Source organism: Stegostoma tigrinum, chromosome 1 (assembly GCF_030684315.1).
Source record: "Stegostoma tigrinum isolate sSteTig4 chromosome 1, sSteTig4.hap1, whole genome shotgun sequence".
NCBI classification, from domain to species: domain Eukaryota; kingdom Metazoa; phylum Chordata; class Chondrichthyes; order Orectolobiformes; family Stegostomatidae; genus Stegostoma; species Stegostoma tigrinum.
In genome coordinates, this window is record NC_081354.1 from 56,534,236 (window position 1) to 56,554,350 (window position 20,115).

The 20,115-nt window shown below is 41.6% G+C and overlaps 1 protein-coding gene across 4 annotated transcripts in view; it reads right to left on the reverse strand.

Moving 5' to 3' along the window:
- sorcs2 (sortilin-related VPS10 domain containing receptor 2) overlaps window positions 1–20,115 on the reverse strand; it is a 569,963-nt gene that overhangs the window by 347,220 nt on the left and 202,628 nt on the right. Inside the window, exon 1 of one of the 4 annotated variants that reach the window (XM_059645717.1) lies at window positions 13,464–13,479. The exons of the other annotated variants lie outside the window; for them this stretch is intronic. The gene's annotated coding sequence lies outside the window, so the exon portion shown is untranslated. Of the gene's footprint in view, window positions 1–13,463; window positions 13,480–20,115 lie in introns of those variants that run through there. 4 annotated transcript variants of the gene reach the window in all.

A 20,115-nucleotide genomic window follows, 5' to 3' on the forward strand; every position in this document is an offset into this window, starting at 1 on the left:
TTGGCAGTAGATATGCTGTTATTGGCATGGCACTCTAATGTACTGGTTCACCCTCCTGTTCTCCTAACCAGGGATAACATAAATATCAACCCATGGTGTAACTGCTGTTACATTCTTCCCTCAAGAGTGTTAGCTATGTTGACTGACTGTCGGGTCTTGCTGCATACAATGTTAGTGCACAACAAATATGGCAGTTACAATGACCGCACTTCAAATTCCTTAAGTGAAAGTGACCCATTTGAGTCTATTTCTGAGGGAGATGGTAAGTTGCTGAATTAGTGCTGGTTCTTTCTTTATGTGCAGACAGAATAAAATTTCACATTCTGGCCAATAATGGCAATAAATAATGGTTGTTATGAACAGATGCTGTACTTCTGAAATAACAATGTTATCCAGAAGCTCAGTGATCTTTTAATATTTATAACAACATGCACTAAGTGATCTCCTTAACAAGCATATAACAAGAATTTAAAAACAAACGGAATTTATCCTTAAAACACATCTACTGACTACCCAATAGCAGATCAATTCTGAAAAGTGTATGTTTTATATGAAAAAAATGTGCTCTTTGAGGTCTTCAACAGCATCCTGATGAAATCCGAGAGTACTAACATGGGAGATATTCAACACATAACAAGCAACACAAAACTTAACCTCTTGACAACTTTAGAAACAAATAATTTTGTTGTTTTTGATAATACGAGACAGACAATCCAAACCTTAGATATCAATGCCAGCAAAGTGAAAATCCATTATAGTGAGATATTGCTGCCATCTGTAAGTAGCTTATTACCTTAAAGATTCTTTTCTCACTGCGATATAAAACAGTTTCCAATCACTTCCTCTTTCACACTGTTAAATTTGGTTTACTGAGATCTTGTGAAAGGATTAGTAAGATGCACATTGGCAGGAGCAATTAAAATGCACTGACATAGACAACAATAATCATTTCTACTTACATTACACAGAAGGCAAGGTCATGAGCAATTTGAAAATAAGGCCATTAGAATTGAGATAACAAGGTGTAGAGCTGGATGAACACAGCAGGCCAAGCAGCATCACAGGAGCAGGAAAGCTTGACGCTTTGGGCCTAGACCCTTCTTCAGAAATGTCCCAAAAATTCAAGCTTTCCTGCTCCTATGATGCTGCTTGGCCTGCTGTGTTCATCCAGCTCTACACTTTGTCATCTCAGATTCTCCAGCATCTGCAGTTCCTACTATCTCATTAAAAATGAGATGTTGCATAACTGGGAACCAATCTGGTTGCAGCACGCTGGAACGCTGGGTTATCGGAACTTGGATGCAACTTGACAACCTGAGCAATGGAGTTTCAGGTGACTTCATGTTTATGGAAATAGTCTAGGGTTCATTGGAATAGTCTCATCTGGAAGTACAAAAGGTACGAAGGCTGAGGTGAATTCAGGTGTAACTGTGGGAGATGGAACTGTGTGGACTAAGTGTGGGGCCTAAGGAATGGAGTTTCAGATGCCGACCAAAGCATCAGTGTTTCACCGACTATTGGTAGTAAATAATTGCTTATCTGGTATTTGATGTCAGACAAACAGAATGACAAGTTATAAACCATGCAGAAGTTGACAATGGTAACGATGAGGTAGAACTATGTAAAGTAGATATTGGTCATGGGCAAGTTGGTGGAGGTAATCTAGAAGGACAGGATTTACATGTATTTGGAAAGGCTAGGGGTGATTAGGGATAGTCAACACGGCTTAGTGCGAGGGAAATTGTGTCTCACTGACTTGAGTCTTTTGACGAAAGGGGCAGAGCAGCAGATGTGATCTGTATGCATCTCAGTAAGGTGTCCCACAAAGTTCCTCATGACAGGCTTTAGCAAGGTTAGATCACACAGAATAATGGGAAAACTCGCCATTTGGATACAGAACTGGCTCGAAGGTAGAAGATAGAGGATGGTGGTGGAGGGTTGCTTTTCAGACTGGAGGCCTGTGATCAGCAGTGTGCCACAAACATTGGTGTTTATATATAAATGATTTGGATATGAACACCAGGGTGTGGTTAGTAAGTCCACTGGTAACACCAAAATTGGAGGTGTAGTGGGCAGCGAAGAAGGTGGTACAACAGGATCTTGATCAAATGAACCAATGGGCCAAGGAATAGGCCAAGCAGATGAGATAAATGTGTGGTTTTGCATTTTGGAAAGGCCAATCAGAGCTGGACGTATGGGCTTAATAGTAAAGTCCTGGGAATGTTGTTGAACAAAGGGATCTTAGAGTGCAGGTTCATAGTTCCTTGAAAGTGGTGAAGATGATGTTTGGTATGCTTGCCTTTATTGGTCAGTGCCTTGAGTATAGGAGTTGGAACGTCACGTTGCAGCTGTACAAGTCATTGTTTGGGCCAAACTGCGTGCAATTCTGGTCTCCCTGCTATAGGAAGGATGTTGTGAAACTTGAAAGGGTTCAGAAAGATTTACAAGGATGTTGCCAGGACTTGAGGGTTTTAACTATAAGGCAGGCTGAATAGATTGGGGATATTTTCCCTGGACCATCAGAGGTTGAGGGGTGACCTTACAGAGGTGTATAAAATCACCAAGGGCACGTGTGGGGGAGTTCAAACCTACAAGACATAGGTTTAAGGTGAGGGGAAAAGATTTAAAAGGAACCTTAGGGGCAACTTTTTCACACAGAGGGTGATACGCTTATGGAATGCACTGCCAGAGGAAGTGGTGGAGACAGGTACAATTACAACATTTAAAAGGCATCTGCATGGGTAAATGAATAGGACGGCTTATAAATGGAAATGGGCTAAATGCTGGCAAATGGGATGAGATTTATTTAGGATCTCTGGTTGGCATGGGCGAGTTGGACCAAAGGATCTGTTTCCATGCTGTATATCTCTATTATTCTCTTTCAGTGCAACAAGCAAATGAGATGTGGGAGGTACTAAAGATAATATTTCCAGAGCAGGAAACAATTTCATGACACTCTCTAGCTGTGATCATATAGATAAGAATGGAGCCAGGCAACAACAGTCATAACAAATCAGATAATGATGGAGAAATGTCAGGGAGAATGGTGTGATCAATTGCAAAGGCTGCAAATAGATCAGTGAGGGTTAGCTTCCCTTTGTCACACACATATAGAATACAATTTGCAACTTTGGTGAGAATTGCTTTGATACTGTGGCAGAAACCTGTTTGGAGAGACTCAAACATGGAGTCACAGCAAAGATGAATGCAGTGTCAGAAGCATGTTTAAAAACTTTGTAAAGGAAAGGGAGATAGGGCAGTAGTTCAAAGGAATGGAGAGATTGAGGAATACTTTCAAGATTAGGCTGATAATAGCACGAGATGGAAAAGATTAACTCAAATGGAGAATGAAGCAACACGGACTTTAACCAGTGAATGATCAAGTTCGGGGCAAGAGGAAGGGAGAGAAGCAAACAGGCAGATTATCTTCATTACAAAGAAGTCCACAAGCTTCTCACATTAATGTTGCAATATGGGCGAGGAAGTGCCTGGTTGATAAGCTTAATTTCTCCTACAGAATATTGGACTGGCGTAACAAGGGAGGAAGCCAAGCTGATCATCATTTAACCTAAATTTTTTTCTCCCCCTCAGTGATACATCCAAATTACACTCACAAAAGAACCAATAAAGTTAGGTTTGTTTCCCTAATCTATTTTCTTCATGTTTCTTTCTTTTTACAAGCCATCGTTTCATTTTAATTTAAGCTTCCAATTACATCTTCCAATAACTTTGTCTGTGACTTCCAGCAATCTATCTATTATTTCTCATGGTTATGTAGAAAGAATGCAGAGCGTAGACATCTGGTATAAAATGCTTCATTTATAACAAATATTCCCCTAATTCTCTGGACGAGAGTATGGGTGGTTTTTTAAGTGCATGTCCCCTTTGATTTTATTTTGTACAGCCTAGCATGTGTTCATTTCGAGTGGCCAACTTGTGCAGAACTTTTCAGTTTTCCGCATGAACGTGAAGCTTAGAGAAAATGTTGTTCACGAGGTAACAGCACTCATCCTAAATTCTCGTTTTAAATATTTCCTAAAGGCAGTACACAATATAAAGTCTTTTTAAAGACTGATAATTTATTTTAAAATGTAAATCCCATTTATTGACGATGTTTCAGTCAAAGCAGTCAGAAAATGGATTTACCCCTTAAATATAGTTTACAGATTCAGTGCACAGCTCGCAGATTGAATCAGGACATTTCGTCAGATCAGGCTATCACAATTGGAAAAGTTTCACAAGTGCTCTATAGTAATCTAACCCTGGAAATTGTGCTGTGACTATGATTCAGGGCAGCTGTCATTGATAAAGTCACAGCATACTTTCTATGAATAAATGTAAAAGCTACTGCATGCTGGTACCCAATCCATTAAATGAAGCTCCAACCACACCTTACTATGAGGACAGATTTTCTAGTGGTTGCACTCTGAATGAAGCTTAAAAGTAATTTTTTTTAAAAATTAACTTGTTCACAATTCTTTGAAAATTGGAGAATTAGGCAGAAATTGAAACCACAATGTGCTGATTTAGAGGTGCCAGTCCTATCACTGAGCCAAGACTAACACCACATAAGTAGGCAAGCTGTTTAACTTGGATAAGGAATGCAGTACTAGACTGCACTCTTTCACACAAGGTCAGAGATTAGAAAAGGTTTCCCCACAGGACAGTGAACAAAGGAAACGGAGTTTGTGAGAAGATAGCCGATTTGTAGTCAGTTGATATCTTTATAAGGCGCTTGAATCAATATAAGTGAGAAGGAACGCTTTGTTCAGAGATATCAGCAGTGAATTTGATACTTTTTACAACCTAGGTAATGCAGCAATTTTATTGTCCTTAATTTGAGGGATCTTGAGACGGTGGAAGAGAGCCCATAACATAATAAAAATACATAAAATGGGTTTGTAATGACATTGAATTGTTAATATTTGTCTTCAATCAACATTACAATGACGTATTTTTGATAGCATTATCACAGTGCACATAGCAAGCTCCCACAAATTAGCAATGTACCCACTTTCCTTGCTATACTATAATAGCAATGGTCACGATCATAACCCTAACTACTGGGTTATTGAATTTTTAATTACAACATGATTTTTTTAAAGGAAGAAATACAACCAAAAGTACAACCACTAAATTCAGTGGTTGTTTGGAAAGCGACACATGTCATACCTGAAGGTATCAAGGAAGCTTCAAAAGAAAGAAATGCTCAACAAACTGAAGTATAACCTCCAGTATCTCAGATTGTGAATATGATGGGCATTATGGGTCTACCTACAGCAGATGGAATGCTGTAATTCAACAAAGCAGCTGACCACCAGCTGTTTAAGGGCAACCAATGCTGGCAATAAATGTTGGCCAGCTAGTGACGCTCATATCCCTTGAATGAATCAAAAGAGAGAAAAGAATGTAATTTGAGTAAAAGACATGTTTGCGTTTTCTCCTTTCAAGAGGGAAAGGAGTTAAAAGTGAGTTTCCATCCTGGTTTATGCATGCTAGTGGGCTAGAGTTGTCAGATGCACCAGCTTGGGTTCAAGCCCTAGCAGGCAGTATAAGTCACAGTCAAAGAAACATACATGAATCAAGTCTGCATTGCAGGTAAAGAATTCTCTCACAGGCTAAAGAATTTCCATTAACCTGCAAAGTCAAGAATCTCGGAATCGACTGCGCAATGATCAATGTTCCACTACCTACTCTTCATAGCCAACCCAGAGACTGATCTATACATATTTTAACACTTATCATTTCACTTTGTTCCTTTTTTTGGGCTCATGTCTTATTTTTAATTTGTGTATGTGTGTTGTATTTTTTATTTCTTCTCACATTTAGTACCTTATAAACTCATTTTAGACAATTCAAGAAAGCCTGGTTAAATCGGCTACTTTTCAAAAAGCATATATGCATTTGATCTGAGAGAAAGCTATCTATTTAACCTTGTTGCATCAACTGATGGAGCAAGTGAATAAAGAAGGGGATCTCCTTTATCCATCCTCACCCATGAGTTGACAATTTGAGTTAGTCTGTCTGGGAAACCTCACCCAGGGACTGGCTGTAATAATACATATTGGAAATGTTTATTTGCATTGTAAGGTCCAGGGATTTTGAAAGTCCAAATAGATGCAAATTATTTTTTCATGAACACAATAAAGCTATCTGGCATTAGAAAATGAATATAGACAACTCGAAGGAACGTACTGATAACATTACAAAGCAAATCCAAGATAGAAGAATCAACAAAGCCCACCTTAACTCTCCCATCATGACTAGTACGGAAGATCTAGTTTTGGCACAACTTTACGGTTTGACAAGGTTTCTGCATAACTTATGTCCTTCATAGAACCACTAGACCTGCAATTTTATGATACACAATCCAAATATACTCAACAGGAAAAGCAACATATTGATTCAAACAAATCACCTCGGTTGCAGAGACGGAGGAAGAAGTTGATTTTCAACACACCACCCAGTATGAGAGATAATGGGAACTGCAGATGCTGGAGATTCCAAGATAATAAAATGTGAGGCTGGACGAACACAGCAGGCCAAGCAGCATCTCAGGAGCACAAAAGCTGACGTTTCGGGCCTAGACCCTTCATCAGAAAGGGGGATGGGGGGAGGGAACTGGAATAAATTCCAGTTCCCTCCCCCCATCCCCCTCTCTGATGAAGGGTCTAGGCCCGAAACGTCAGCTTTTGTGCTCCTGAGATGCTGCTTGGCCTGCTGTGTTCGTCCAGCCTCACATTTTATTACCCAGTATGAGTCTGGATTTGTGGACTAGCCACTCATTATTGGAACTATTCAATTTTAATTTGCACTGAAATCAATGGACAGTTCAAATAAATTGGCATTCGATACACAAAATCAGTTAAATAACTTGACAGCATGTTGAAAACTCCCCCAAGAGAAACGTCACAAACCTGGCAAGCTTTTTCTGATGAAGTATATATTATAAAACTTTGCTCATGTAAAATGTCCTATGGGTGTGAATCCCATAGGTGCGGAAGAGGGACTGTTCCACGTAACCTACAAAGAGGCAGGCATAGCTGGGGCCCATGCGGGTGCCCATGGCCACCCCCTTAGTCTGTAGGAAGTGGGAGGAGTCAAAAGAGAAGTTGTTGAGGGTGAGGACAAGTTCAGCTAGGCGGATGAGGGTGTCGGTGGAGGGGGACTGGTCGGGCCTGCGGGACAGGAAGAAGCGGAGGGCCTTGAGGCCATCTGCATGCGGAATGCAGGTGTGCACATGTGAACACTAACACAAGAAGAATGAAATTCCTCAAATAAAAATAAATCTAGGAAACACCTATTTTCCGGTATGGCTAATGAACCACAAACCAAATTTTGGAAAAACACCCATTAAAATGTGCCGCTTCTGAGAATCTAATTTTGTCAACAGATTGCTAATTTTTAAATTGAGCAGAGCACCATTGTTAGAAAGAGAACCTGCGATGTCCAAATACAACAGAAAGTCTCCAGCAGTGGAAACCTCCCCCACTCTCATTTCGCCTGCCTTCAGTCTGCTCCCAGCTCTCTGTGTATTAGAATGAGACATGAAACAAAGATGAATATTTCCCTCTTCCAGGCCTCCTACCCTCCCTCGACCTCTTCATCTCCAACTGCCGTCGAGACATTAACCGCCTCAACCTCTCCACCCCTCTCACCCACTCCAACCTCTCCCCCGCAGAACGGGCAGACCTCCGCTCCTTCCGCTCCAACCCCAACCTCACCATCAAACCCGCAGACAAGAGTGGCGCAGCGGTAGTATGGCGCACTGACCTCTACATCGCCGAGGCCAAACGCCAACTCTCCGACACCACCTCCTACCGCCCCCTCGATCATGTCCCCACACCCGAGCACCAAACCATCATCGCCAACACCATTCATGACCTCATCACCTCAGGGGACCTCCCACCCACAGCCTCCAACCTCATTGTTCCCCAACCCCGCACGGCCCATTTCTATCTCCTTTCCAAAATCCACAAACCTGCCTCCCCTGGTCGACCCATTGTCTCAGCCTGCTCCTGCCCCACCGAACTCATCTCCACCTATCTGGACTCCATTTTCTCCCCTTTGGTCCAGGAACTCCCCACCTACGTCCGTGACACCACCCACGCCCTCCACCTCCTCCAGGACTTCCAATTCCCTGGCCCCCAACACCTCATCTTCACCATGGACGTCCAGTCCCTATACACCTGCATTCCGCATGCAGATGGCCTCAAGGCCCTCCGCTTTTTCCTGTCCCGCAGGCCCGACCAGTCCCCCTCCACCGACACCCTCATCCGCCTAGCTGAACTCGTCCTCACCCTCAACAACTTCTCTTTTGACTCCTCCCACTTCCTACAGACTAAGGGGGTGGCCATGGGCACCCGCATGGGCCCCAGCTATGCCTGCCTCTTTGTAGGTTACGTGGAACAGTCCCTCTTCTGCACCTACACAGGCCCCAAACCCCACCTCTTCCTCCGGTACATTGATGACTGTATCGGCGCCACCTCTTGCTCCCCAGAGGAGCTCGAACAGTTCATCCACTTCACCAACACCTTCCACCCCAACCTTCAGTTCACCTGGGCCATCTCCAGCACATCCCTCACCTTCCTGGACCTCTCAGTCTCCATCTCAGGCAACCAGCTTGTAACTGATGTCCATTTCAAGCCCACCGACTCCCACAGCTACCTAGAATACACCTCCTCCCACCCACCCTCCCGCAAAAATTCCATCCCCTGTTCCCAATTCCTCCGCCTCCGCCGCATCCGCTCCCACGATAAGACATTCCACTCCCGCACATCCCAGATGTCCAAGTTCTTCAAGGACCGCAACTTTCCCCCCACAGTGATCGAGAACGCCCTTGACCGCATCTCCCGCATTTCCCACAACACATCCCTCACATCCCGCCCCCGCCACAACCGCCCAAAGAGGATCCCCCTCGTTCTCACACACCACCCTACCAACCTCCGGATACAACGCATCATCCTCCGACACTTCCGCCATTTACAATCTGACCCCACCACCCAAGACATTTTTCCATCCCCATCCCTGTCTGCTTTCCGGAGAGACCACTCTCTCCGTGACTCCCTTGTTCGCTCTACACTGCCCTCCAACCCCACCACACCCGGCACCTTCCCCTGCAATCGCAGAAAATGCCACACTTGCCCCCACACCTCCTCCCTCACCCCTATCCCAGGCCCCAAGATGACATTCCACATTAAGCAGAGGTTCACCTGCACATCTGCCAATGTGGTATACTGCATCCTCTGTACCCGGTGTGGCTTCCTGTACATTGGGGAAACCAAGCGGAGGCTTGGAGACCGCTTTGCAGAACACCTCCGCTCAGTTCGCAACAAACAACTGCACCTCCCAGTCGCAAACCATTTCCATTCCCCCTCCCATTCTTTAGATGACATGTTCATCATGGGCCTCCTGCAGTGCCACAATGATGCCACCCGAAGGTTGCAGGAACAGCAACTCATATTCCGCCTGGGAACCCTGCAGCCTAATGGTATCAATGTGGACTTCACCAGTTTCAAAATCTCCCCTTCCCCTACAGCATCCCTAAACCAGCCCAGTTCGTCCCCTCCCCCCACTGCACCACACAACCAGCCCAGCCCTTCCCCCCCACCCAGTGCATCCCAAAACCAGTCCAACCTGTCTCTGCCTCCCTAACCGGTTCTTCCTCTCACCCATCCCTTCCTCCCACCCCAAGCCGCACCCCCATCTACCTACTAACTTCCTCCCACCTCCTCGACCTGTCCGTCTTCCCCGGACTGACCTATCCCCTCCCTACCTCCCCACCTATACTCTCTCCACCTATCTTCTTTTCTCTCCATCTTCGGTCCTCCTCCCCCTCTCTCCCTATTTATTCCAGTTCCCTCTCCCCATCCCCCTCTCTGATGAAGGGTCTAGGCCCGAAACGTCAGCTTTTGTGCTCCTGAGATGCTGCTTGGCCTGCTGTGTTCATCCAGCCTCACATTTTATCATCTTGGAATTGTCCAGCATCTGCAGTTCCCATTATCTATGAATATTTCCCTGTCCAGCAGGACAGAAGCAAGAGCAGCTGTTTCCACCCGATTTACTCTAATTACTTGCCAACAGAGACTAACATCAGCAACACCAGATTTTCTGGCTAGCCTTTCAGCTGAGTTTCACAGATGCTGTGGGAAAAGATAAAGATAACTCAACTCCACTTCCCCCCCAAAAAAAAAGATGGAATTCAACTAACAGAAGCTGTCAGTTAATCCTATTTCAGGTATTTCAGAATGTTCCTGCATTATATTAATATCTAGCAGGACACTAGGAACTTACACTGACAGTAAATTCATTAATAGGATTATGTCCAGCCATTTTCTCATTGCAGAAAGCATGAATGATACTCATATTTGTACAATCTTCCCCTGTGCAAACAGACAACAATTTTTTTCAGACATCATTGTCCAGAAAGAAATGTTGAGTCTCACTGGGAACATGTTACCCAATAAATGACGTGACATTGACCCTTCTGTTTAGTTTTGAGGGGGAGGGGCATGGCTGTGGATACCAAATCTACTTTTGCCGACAATCTTTCTGGTCCCTGTAAGCCAACCCTGCACTAACATGAGCAGCAGTACATTGATTCCTACTCTCAGTAATTCACATGCTGGCATACAGGAGGTATGTGGCATTGACCCAGTGATGACCCACTTTCCAATGTTCTCGCTCTCTTCTAGGCAACCACATAACCCTGCCTGAAATGATCTTTCTGAAACATAGTGTGGTTACGAAAATGAGGCATCATTCAAGCTATAGTTGCAAAATTAAAAGAATTACAGGCAGACCATGTCCTGAAATCATGTTACCCCAACAGCAGCACAAAAATCAAAAATTCAATTTCAGTTCTTAGGGAGTGGGGATAAATGGTAAGCAGAGAACAGATACTTCCCACAGGATGAAGAGTGAAATGAAGTTGCAACCTTAGGCCATCTTGAAACATATTACATCATTTGTTCACCCTCTTTAAGAAACAGTACCTGCAGCATGGTGATCAAGGCACTAATTATAGTGAAAAAGTGTAAATATGTTTAAAATATATGCTCTGATTAATAGGCACACAGAACTTTTCACTAGAAGCATTGAAGACATGAATCTCATCCTCACCCTTTCCTGCAGTATAAAGTATAAAATCGTGAGATGCTAAGGAAGAGAGAAACAGAATTCCCATGAATCCAATCGCAAAAACATCTTTCTCATTTGACTGTTGCATGGGATTGAAAGTCTATTTTATCTCTCCGCTTCATCTCTGGTCCAGATACCAGTTAGGTAAAAGGTTTATATTTCCTAATTCGTTATTGTCCAACATCTTATTTAATTTAACTGTGTAATATTATAACCAGGCTAATTACTCACTTTGCTACTTTGGCCATGTTTCTCAACAACCCCAGCAAAATGGTGAGTCAGATTTTCAGTGTTTACCTGAAACTAAACATTTGCAAGGACAATCATATGCTCCCACAGTGCCAACAAATTCAGGATGAGATGGCATTCCCACAAATCTTATTCCATGAGTTTTTAGGCTCAGTTATGAGGGCAGGGCTAATTATTTTCTTTGGCTCACTCCTCCACCGACCAGAACAAAGTTTTAATTCAAAAAAGGAAGGTGATACTACTTGAATCAGAAATAAGTCACCCAGCTTCCTTATGTTAACAAGTTATTAACTAGTTTATAGTGGGGAAAGAAAAGACTCAAACTAAGCTGCAAAGATTCTTTTAAAAGGGGTTAAATGCGCAATTTTGTCCAAGTACCCTGCTTCACAAATTCACACAATAATGCTTCCAAGTCTGAAAAAATATATAAAACTCTTCTGAGTGTTAGTTCAGATGTAGACTTCTCCTTTAAGAACCCTCCACTTGTGGTGATGAGCCTTGAGAGTTTATAACTCTCAGACTTTGCGGTGAGAGTTTTCACAGAAAGAGAGAGAAGGCAAAAGCTGTTTACCCTATAGTAAGATCTCACTGGCCATGTTCAAATCCAATCTGGCCACAAACTCTGTATTGTGGCCTTCATCTGAAAACATATTGATACAGTGATTCTAATCAAGTAGCTTGTATTCTTTCCAAATGCAACAGTTTTACTGCACCCCATGCTTTGAAATTCATTCTCTTCAAAAATTTCAAGTTATATCCAGTTGATTACATGATAAATTTATATTTTCGATGACATATTTTCATAACTACGTCATCTGATCAATACTAAACACAGTATAAGTGCACAGCTGTATTTCTAAGGACCCAATGGTTATGGTAACCAGCTAAGAGTGATATATCGACTGATTAAGTTTGAAACAAATTTTGGGAGAAGGCACAATAGTTTAATGTATGTTACTAAGAAGGAGTTAAACCTGTCAACTTATTTACCAGCATGACACTGAGCTAAGAACTCAGGACTGAGAAACAGATTGGAATAGTATACACAGAAACAAAGAACAGGTCAGGAAGAACTGCGGATAGTGAACAACATATACTTCAGTACCGATCCTTGAGGAAGGAATTCACTGAAATGCTTTGTCTGTTCTCTCCACAGGTGCTGTCTGATCATCTTCATGTTGCCAGATTTTCAGAACCTGTGGGATTTTACTTGTTTAGACATTAGTCTATTTGTTTTAAGTTTCAAGTGCTCTGCATAATCTGAACTTTTGCGAATATTGTATTATTTGCCCCTAAAAGATTGCAATATCCTGTTTCACTATGAACTTAATAGTCCATTAAATAGGAATGTCAAAGTTATACTTCTGCAGAATGTGGGAAATTGAAGCAACTAATTATCAGCATCTTTACAAAAAAATGCAAGCAATCAGGTATATGTAGGAAGCTAATGGAGGACAAAAAAAGTTCACTTAATAAGATGCAACTTTGAACAGAAGTGAGATGCAACTAAAAATGGCCTAATAACACCAAACATTTTGCAACAGTTATATCTATAATAAATAAGGAAATTGTAGGGTGTTTTTAGAAAATGTGTAAATATTAAATATTAAATGGTAATTCCATAATCTCACGTTTTCGGTGGGAAACTGCTTTTATAGGAAGTCTGGCGTGAAGATGTGACTAGAATGTCATTGCCCTGATTTTCTGACTCGCACTCCTTATGATCAGAAATTTCTGGTAGGATGGAAGATAATCATGCACTTATCAAAACAGCCCTTACCAACCCAGCGCCAGTTAGCAATAAATAATAACAATCATGGAAACTCAAATGATGACGTTATCACTGCTGCTTTTGTTAAATACACTGTGCACTGTAAACTAAATGATTAATTGAATAAAACAGAAATGGGACAGACACGGTACATACTAAAAGGATAATGGATTCCCACAGCTTGTTTTGTCATATGGAAGCAATATTTGCTTTTAAAAATCTACTGAAACATGTTGTAGATGTGCAGTTTAGTCAGAGGCTTTGAAACCTAATTTAATTTTGTTTTAATCATAAAGCAACTAACCTGCTACTGGCAGAAAACAAAGTCCATGTTGCCACCAGTTTGTCCATATCAGGTAATTTGTGTTAACTGAAGCTTCATCAAATCATACTGTTCAAATAGAACACTGGTTATATCACTACAGACCGGCCTTAACATCAATAGCCTGTTATCACCTGGCCATACAGTGACTGTTTTTAATAATTCCTTCAACATGAAATGCTCGAGTACAAAATAAATTGAAGTTCATTTCTAAGACCACATTGCAATCAGCATTCACAGCACTGTGACATTACCCAAAACAGGATGCTACAGCAGCACAATTTTCATCGCATTTTTTTTACATGGAAGCTGAGAATCCTTACAGTGCAGATGGAGGCCATTTGGCTTATTGAGTCTGCGCTGGCCTGCCGAAGAGCATCCGACCCAGACACATTCCCCCACCCTATCCCCATAATCCTACATTTCCCATGGCCAATCTACCTAGCCTGCGTATCTTTAAACTGTGGGAGGAAACCAGACCACCAGGAGGAAACCCATGCAGGCAGAGAGAGAACATGCAAACTCCACAGACAGTCACCCAAGGCTGGAATTGAACCTGGGTCCCTGGTGCTGTGACACAGCCATACTTGTCACTGCGTCATCTCCTCTGGCTAAAAAAATCCTCATATTTACATTTTATCCATTTTCACATTCACAACTATCAAGCTAACATTAGGAATGAAACAATAATTTCTTCAATACATTGCATATTTATAAGCCAGTTAATTTTACAAGAAATTAACCAAAAAAAATTATAGAGAACACTAAAATGGATCTTCCAAGTGAGGTATGCCAATCAACAGCAAATTACATTTATAATGCCTCAAAGGGCATTCAAAATTAAAATGAATACCATTCAAATGAAAGAATAAGTTATTAGAGGGGGAGGGATCAAAAAGAGAACTTCTGGAGGAATCCACAAGCAAAGTAGGCAACAGAGAGGCGGAGTAGGATAAAGAAGGAATTCTAAAAGATTGAGCCTACTCATTTGAAGAAATGACAACGAATAACAAAACAGGTAAGGGGAAAGTATCAAGCCAAAGTTAGAGGAATGGAATATTTGCAGGTGAGAAACTGGCAGGCAATGTGATATTCTGGAGATGAAGGAGATTACAGAATAACAGATACAAAACCGTAAAGATTCATGATTTATTTAATGACTTTTGAATTATAAATCTGACATAAGATCATAAGACATAGGAGCAGAATCAGGCCACTCAGCCCACTGGGTCTGCTCTGCCACTCGGGGAGATAATGATTGATCTGATCAGAAAACCATAAGATATGGGAGCAGAGTCGAATACAGTCTGCTCCACCACTTAACAAGACCATGACTGATCTGATAATGCTCCCATTTTCCTGTCTTATACCTCTAAACCTTGATTCCCTTACTGATTAAAAATCTGTCCATCTCAACCTTGAATATACTTACTGACCCAGCTCTAACTGCTCTCGGAGATAAGGAATTTCACAGATTCACTACCCTCTGATAGAAGAAGTCTCTCTTCATCTCCCCTTATTCTGAGATTCTGCGCTCTAGTCCCAGACTCTCCAACATTGGGAAACAATCTTTCAGGATCTAACTTGTTAAGTTGCCTACATTTTTGTGTGCTTCAATAAAATCACCTCTTGTTCTTTGAAATTCCACATTCTTAATTCTCTACGGGGAGAGTGCAGGGAAGTGGAGTTGAAATGCCCATCAGCCATGATTTAAATGGCGGAGTGGACTTGATGGGCCAAACGGCCTTACTTCCACTCCTATGTCTTATGGTCTTATGGTCTTAACCTTGCAATTTATGTACCTCGTACTCATTTTGTTGACTAATGTTCTTTACCGCTGCAGCCAAGAAATAGTAGACTAAATTCCACCAGTAGCTCCAGAGGTGCAGAGCCTCATCCAACAGGGATACATACCAGGAATGTGGGTATGGAATCAGAGTGTATGATTTATGGCTGTACAATTTTCCATCCACGGAAGGTAATGATCATGAAATTAACAGTGTCAGCAAGCTGGGCAGACTGGTCTCAGTGCTCAAGAGTTCCATTTTGCATTCTTGTGATAGGAAGCATGATTTGCATAAAATAAATAATTTTCTATAGAAAACACGTAGATCTGGAACACAGCTTCAAATTATATAATAACAAGCTGAGCTACCTTCCCTGAACTTTGGAAGTAAAGGATTGAAAGTTAAAAATAAGGTTTAGAAAATAAAAGGTAAAGAACATGTTTCCACAAACTAAGCTGAGATATTCAACCAACAGGTATATGGACTGAACGAGTTACATATGAAAATAAAACAAAGGACTGCAGAAGCTGGAAATCTGAAACAAAGATAGAAATAGCGACAGGAACTTAGCAGGTCTGGCAGCATCGATTCAGAGAAAGCAGAGTTACCATTTCAAGTCCAGTGACCCATCTTCACAACCGATGGTATTCAAGAAAAGATGTTATCAATGCTAAAGACAGGAAGGTGGGGGGCGGAAAAGCAGTGAGTGGATAAGTGGAGACGGAGTTCAGAGAGAGAGAGAGAGAGAGCAACGAGACAAAGCATGGAGACAAAGGGATGGATAATGATTTGCTCCAGAGAAAGAAAAGGTCATAATGGAAAAGATAGGTAAAGAAAACAGGTTTAATGTGCTGAAAGTGGCCCATGTCAACAGTGGTAGACAGTAAAGCTGAAAAACCAAACCACGATGTATCTATCAAGTAATTTACTCAAACCATTTCATATATCCAAAAGATTTGATTTAACAATTTACTTAATTACCATCTCACACAATTATTTTAATTAAGTTTTAATCTCACAAGTATGAAACACAAATACCCAAATTCACACAAAATTATAATACTTAACAACATAAAAAATTATTTCTACAATGAGATAACACGGTGTGAAGCTAGATGAACACAGCAGGCCAAGCAGCATCAGAGAAGCAGGAAAGTTTGAAGTTTCAGGTCGAGACTCTTCTTCAGAAAAGTCGAATCGTCAAACTTTCCTGCTCCTCTGATGCTGCTTGGCCTGTGGTGTTCATCCAGCTTCACACTGTGCTATCTCAGATTCTCCAGCATCGGCAGTTTCTACTATCTCTTTTTACAATGAATTAACTTTCACGTGTTTTATTGTACTTGGCTTGACCGTAATAAGATTTACAAATTTTCTATATAATTTCTACTATTTTCCAAATCTTTAGTGTCAATCTCAAAATCTCATGATCAAAATCCATATTTACACGTATCTTTTCAATGTTTGTTCTTACTCTGAATATTTTGTTACTAGTGTTAATGAAAACGCCTGCAGAATCTATATATTGACTACATATATATTATATATATTCTCGTTATTGTTAATACTGGCATTTTTTAATATTAGTTGAATCATCAAATGTTTCATGATAGACCACATCAGAAGTTCTTTCTTCTTGAGACACATAGAGTTTTCTTGGTGATCCAACTCAACTCTTCTATTTTCTACTCTTCCTCCAATTATGTTTTGCAGTGGTTGTTGTCACAATATGAAAAATATTTGGTAGATCAGACGGCTCATTTAAGAGTGGCATCAAACTTTTCTATGTGGGCAACACTTTGAAGATGGCTCTTTTTCCACTTTGTTACGCCACAATATTTTCTGAATATTTGCCAAAATCATAGCCCTTTCATGCAGCACTAGCTCTCCTAGCATTGTCACCATCTGACAACTTCTTGCTTTTATGCTTTAGCCTCTTCATTTTCTCCTTTTCTAATTGCTGCTTGTCACTTTTTGTCAAATCTTTTGCCTTTTCACTCAGCCTCCTCACCTTTGTGGCTTTGCTTTGTGCCTGTCATGTTCCCTTTAACAAGTAATAGCTTGTAGTGTCTCAGAAGAAACCTGCATGAAACTAATAAAAAATGAGAAAAAAACATATGAAATGTGAAAGAAAGACAGGGACTGATGATGCAAGTTTGTCACAGTCTTTCTTGGGTTACATAATTAAGTCTGGTTTAAGTTCCTTTGAGTTCATGGTATCAGTTGAGACAGCGGAGGTAGGGTCACGAGATCCCTGACTCAGAGTCAAAGTCCCCCTGGTGGAGATGGTTAGATATCAACTCACTGACAACAGACTCCTTCAATCAAGGTATTGTCCCATGAAAATAATAAAATGTGAGGCTGGATGAACACAGCAGGCCAAGCAGCATCTCAGGAGCACAAAAGCTGACGTTTCGGGCCTAGACCCATCATTGGCCTGCTGTGTTCATCCAGCCTCACATTTTATTATCTTGGAATCTCCAGCATCTGCAGTTCCCATTATCTCTGATACTATATTGTCCCATGAAATTTGGTTGAGATTGGCTCAAGGCTGTCAAAGATTGCCAAGCAACAGACATTTTATTTTTACATACAGTTATCTGTAAACTGATATAAGGTAAATTGAAGGTCCAGTTAAAGATTTCTTCACAAAAATAATCAGTGTGTGAACTGGACTGCCAAATAGGGTAGGGGACTAATTGCACTTTTGTTGATTTTAAGCAATGCACTCTGAGAAGAGGCAAGTTTGCAGATGAACGGCACAGAGATGAGCCGAGTGCAGACCCACTGCTTTCTCACCTCTGCCCCAAATCCCTATTAAGCATGAGGCAGGAACGCTCATGGGGGTAATGACTGAACATTTAAGGGCTTCACTCAGCTACGAATGGCTGGACAATCACTATGCAGAAACCCAAAAATAAACAAACCCTGTCACATTTGTTCCCAGGGAAGAGAGGTGGCCAGTGTTCTTCACATTTCAACACTCAGGAAGAAAGATTGCCAAAAGCCACTAAGCCCACATTCCTGACACCACCCTACAACCCAACATCCCCATCTACTAACACACATAAGCACGCACACTCGCATGCATATACACACACACACGCACACACACACACACACACACACACACGCACACGCACACACACCCACTCAGCTGTTACCAATGTTCTTCACTGAGCATGGGCCCCCCGTGGATGTAGTGCTGGTAGCTACCACGGATCCCCAAGTGCCAGCACTGAGGGTTTTGAGAAGCTGTCTGACTTCAATTAGCTTTAGGAAGGACAAACAGGAAGGCGAGGGAGGTGGTGTAGCTCTGATATTCAAGGACGACATCAGGGCAATGCTGAGAGATGATATAGGTTCTGTGGAGAATGCAGTTGAATCCATTTGCGTGGAAATTATAAATTCTAAGAGGAAAAAGTCACTGATAGGCATAGTCTATAGGCCACTAAATAAGAACATCACATTGGGGCGGGTAATAAACAAAGAAATAACTAATGCCTGTAAAAATGATATGGCAATTATCATGGGGGATTGTAATCTACATGTAGATTGGTCAAATCAGCTCGTCAGGGTAGCCTTGAGGAGGAGTTCATTGAGTGTATCCGTGATAGCTTTCTGGAACAATATGTAATGGAACTGATGAGGGAGCAAACTATCCTAGATCTGGTGCTGTGTAATGAGACAGGAATAATTAATGACCTCATAGTTAGGGATCCTCATGGAAGGAGTGATCACAGTACGGTTGAATTTAGAATACAGATGGAGAGTGTGAAGATAAATCCAATACAAGGGTCCTATGCTTGAACAAGGGGGACTACAATAGAATGAGGGAGGACTTGGCTAACGTAGACTGGAAACAAAGATTTTGTGGTGGGACAGTTGACAAGCAGTGAAGGACTTTCAAAGCAATTTTTCAAAGTGCTCAGCAAAGTATATTCCAATGAAAAGGAAGGACTGTAAGAAAAGTGGTAATCTGCCATAGGTGTCTAAGGAAATAAGGGAGCCTATCAAATTGAAAGAGAAGGCATACAAAGTGGCCAAAAACAGCATGAAACTAGAAGATTAGAAAATCTTTAAAGGTCAACAGAAAGCCACAAAAAAAGCCATAAAGAAAAGCAAGATAGAAAATGAGAAAAAAACTCACACAGAATATAAAGACAGATAGCAAAAGTTTCTTTAAATATATAAAATGAAAAAGAGTGGCTAAAATAAACATTGGCCCTTTAGAGGATAAGAAGGGGAATTTAGTTATGGGATATGATGAAATGGCCGAGGCATTGTACAGGTATCTTGTAGCGGTCTTCACAGTGGAGGACACTAATAACATGCAGTAATTGACAAAGCGACAAAGGTAGGTGAGGACCTGCAAAAATTCATTATTATGGAAGACGTAGTGTTGGGCAAGCTAATGGAGCTAAGGATTGGAAGTCTCCTGGCCCTGATGGAATGCATCCCAGGGTACTAAAAGAGATGGCAGGAGAAATAGCAGGTGCACTGGCAGTAATTTTCCAAAATTCACTGGACTCTGGGGCAGTCCCAGCGGATTGGAAAAGAGCACATGTGATGCCACTGTTTAAAAAGGGAGGGAGACAAAAGATGGAATTGTAGACCGGTTAGCTAAACCTCTGTAGTGGGGAAGATGCTTGAGTCTATTATCAAGGAAGAAATGGCAAGGCAGCTTGATAGAAATTGTCCCATTGAGCAGACGCAGCATGGGTTCATGAAGGGCAGATCATGCTTGAGAAATATTTTGGAATTCTACAAAGATATTATGAGACAGGTGGTCAATGGGGACCCAGTGGATGTGGCGTACCTAGATTTCCAAAAAGCCTTCAACAAGGTGC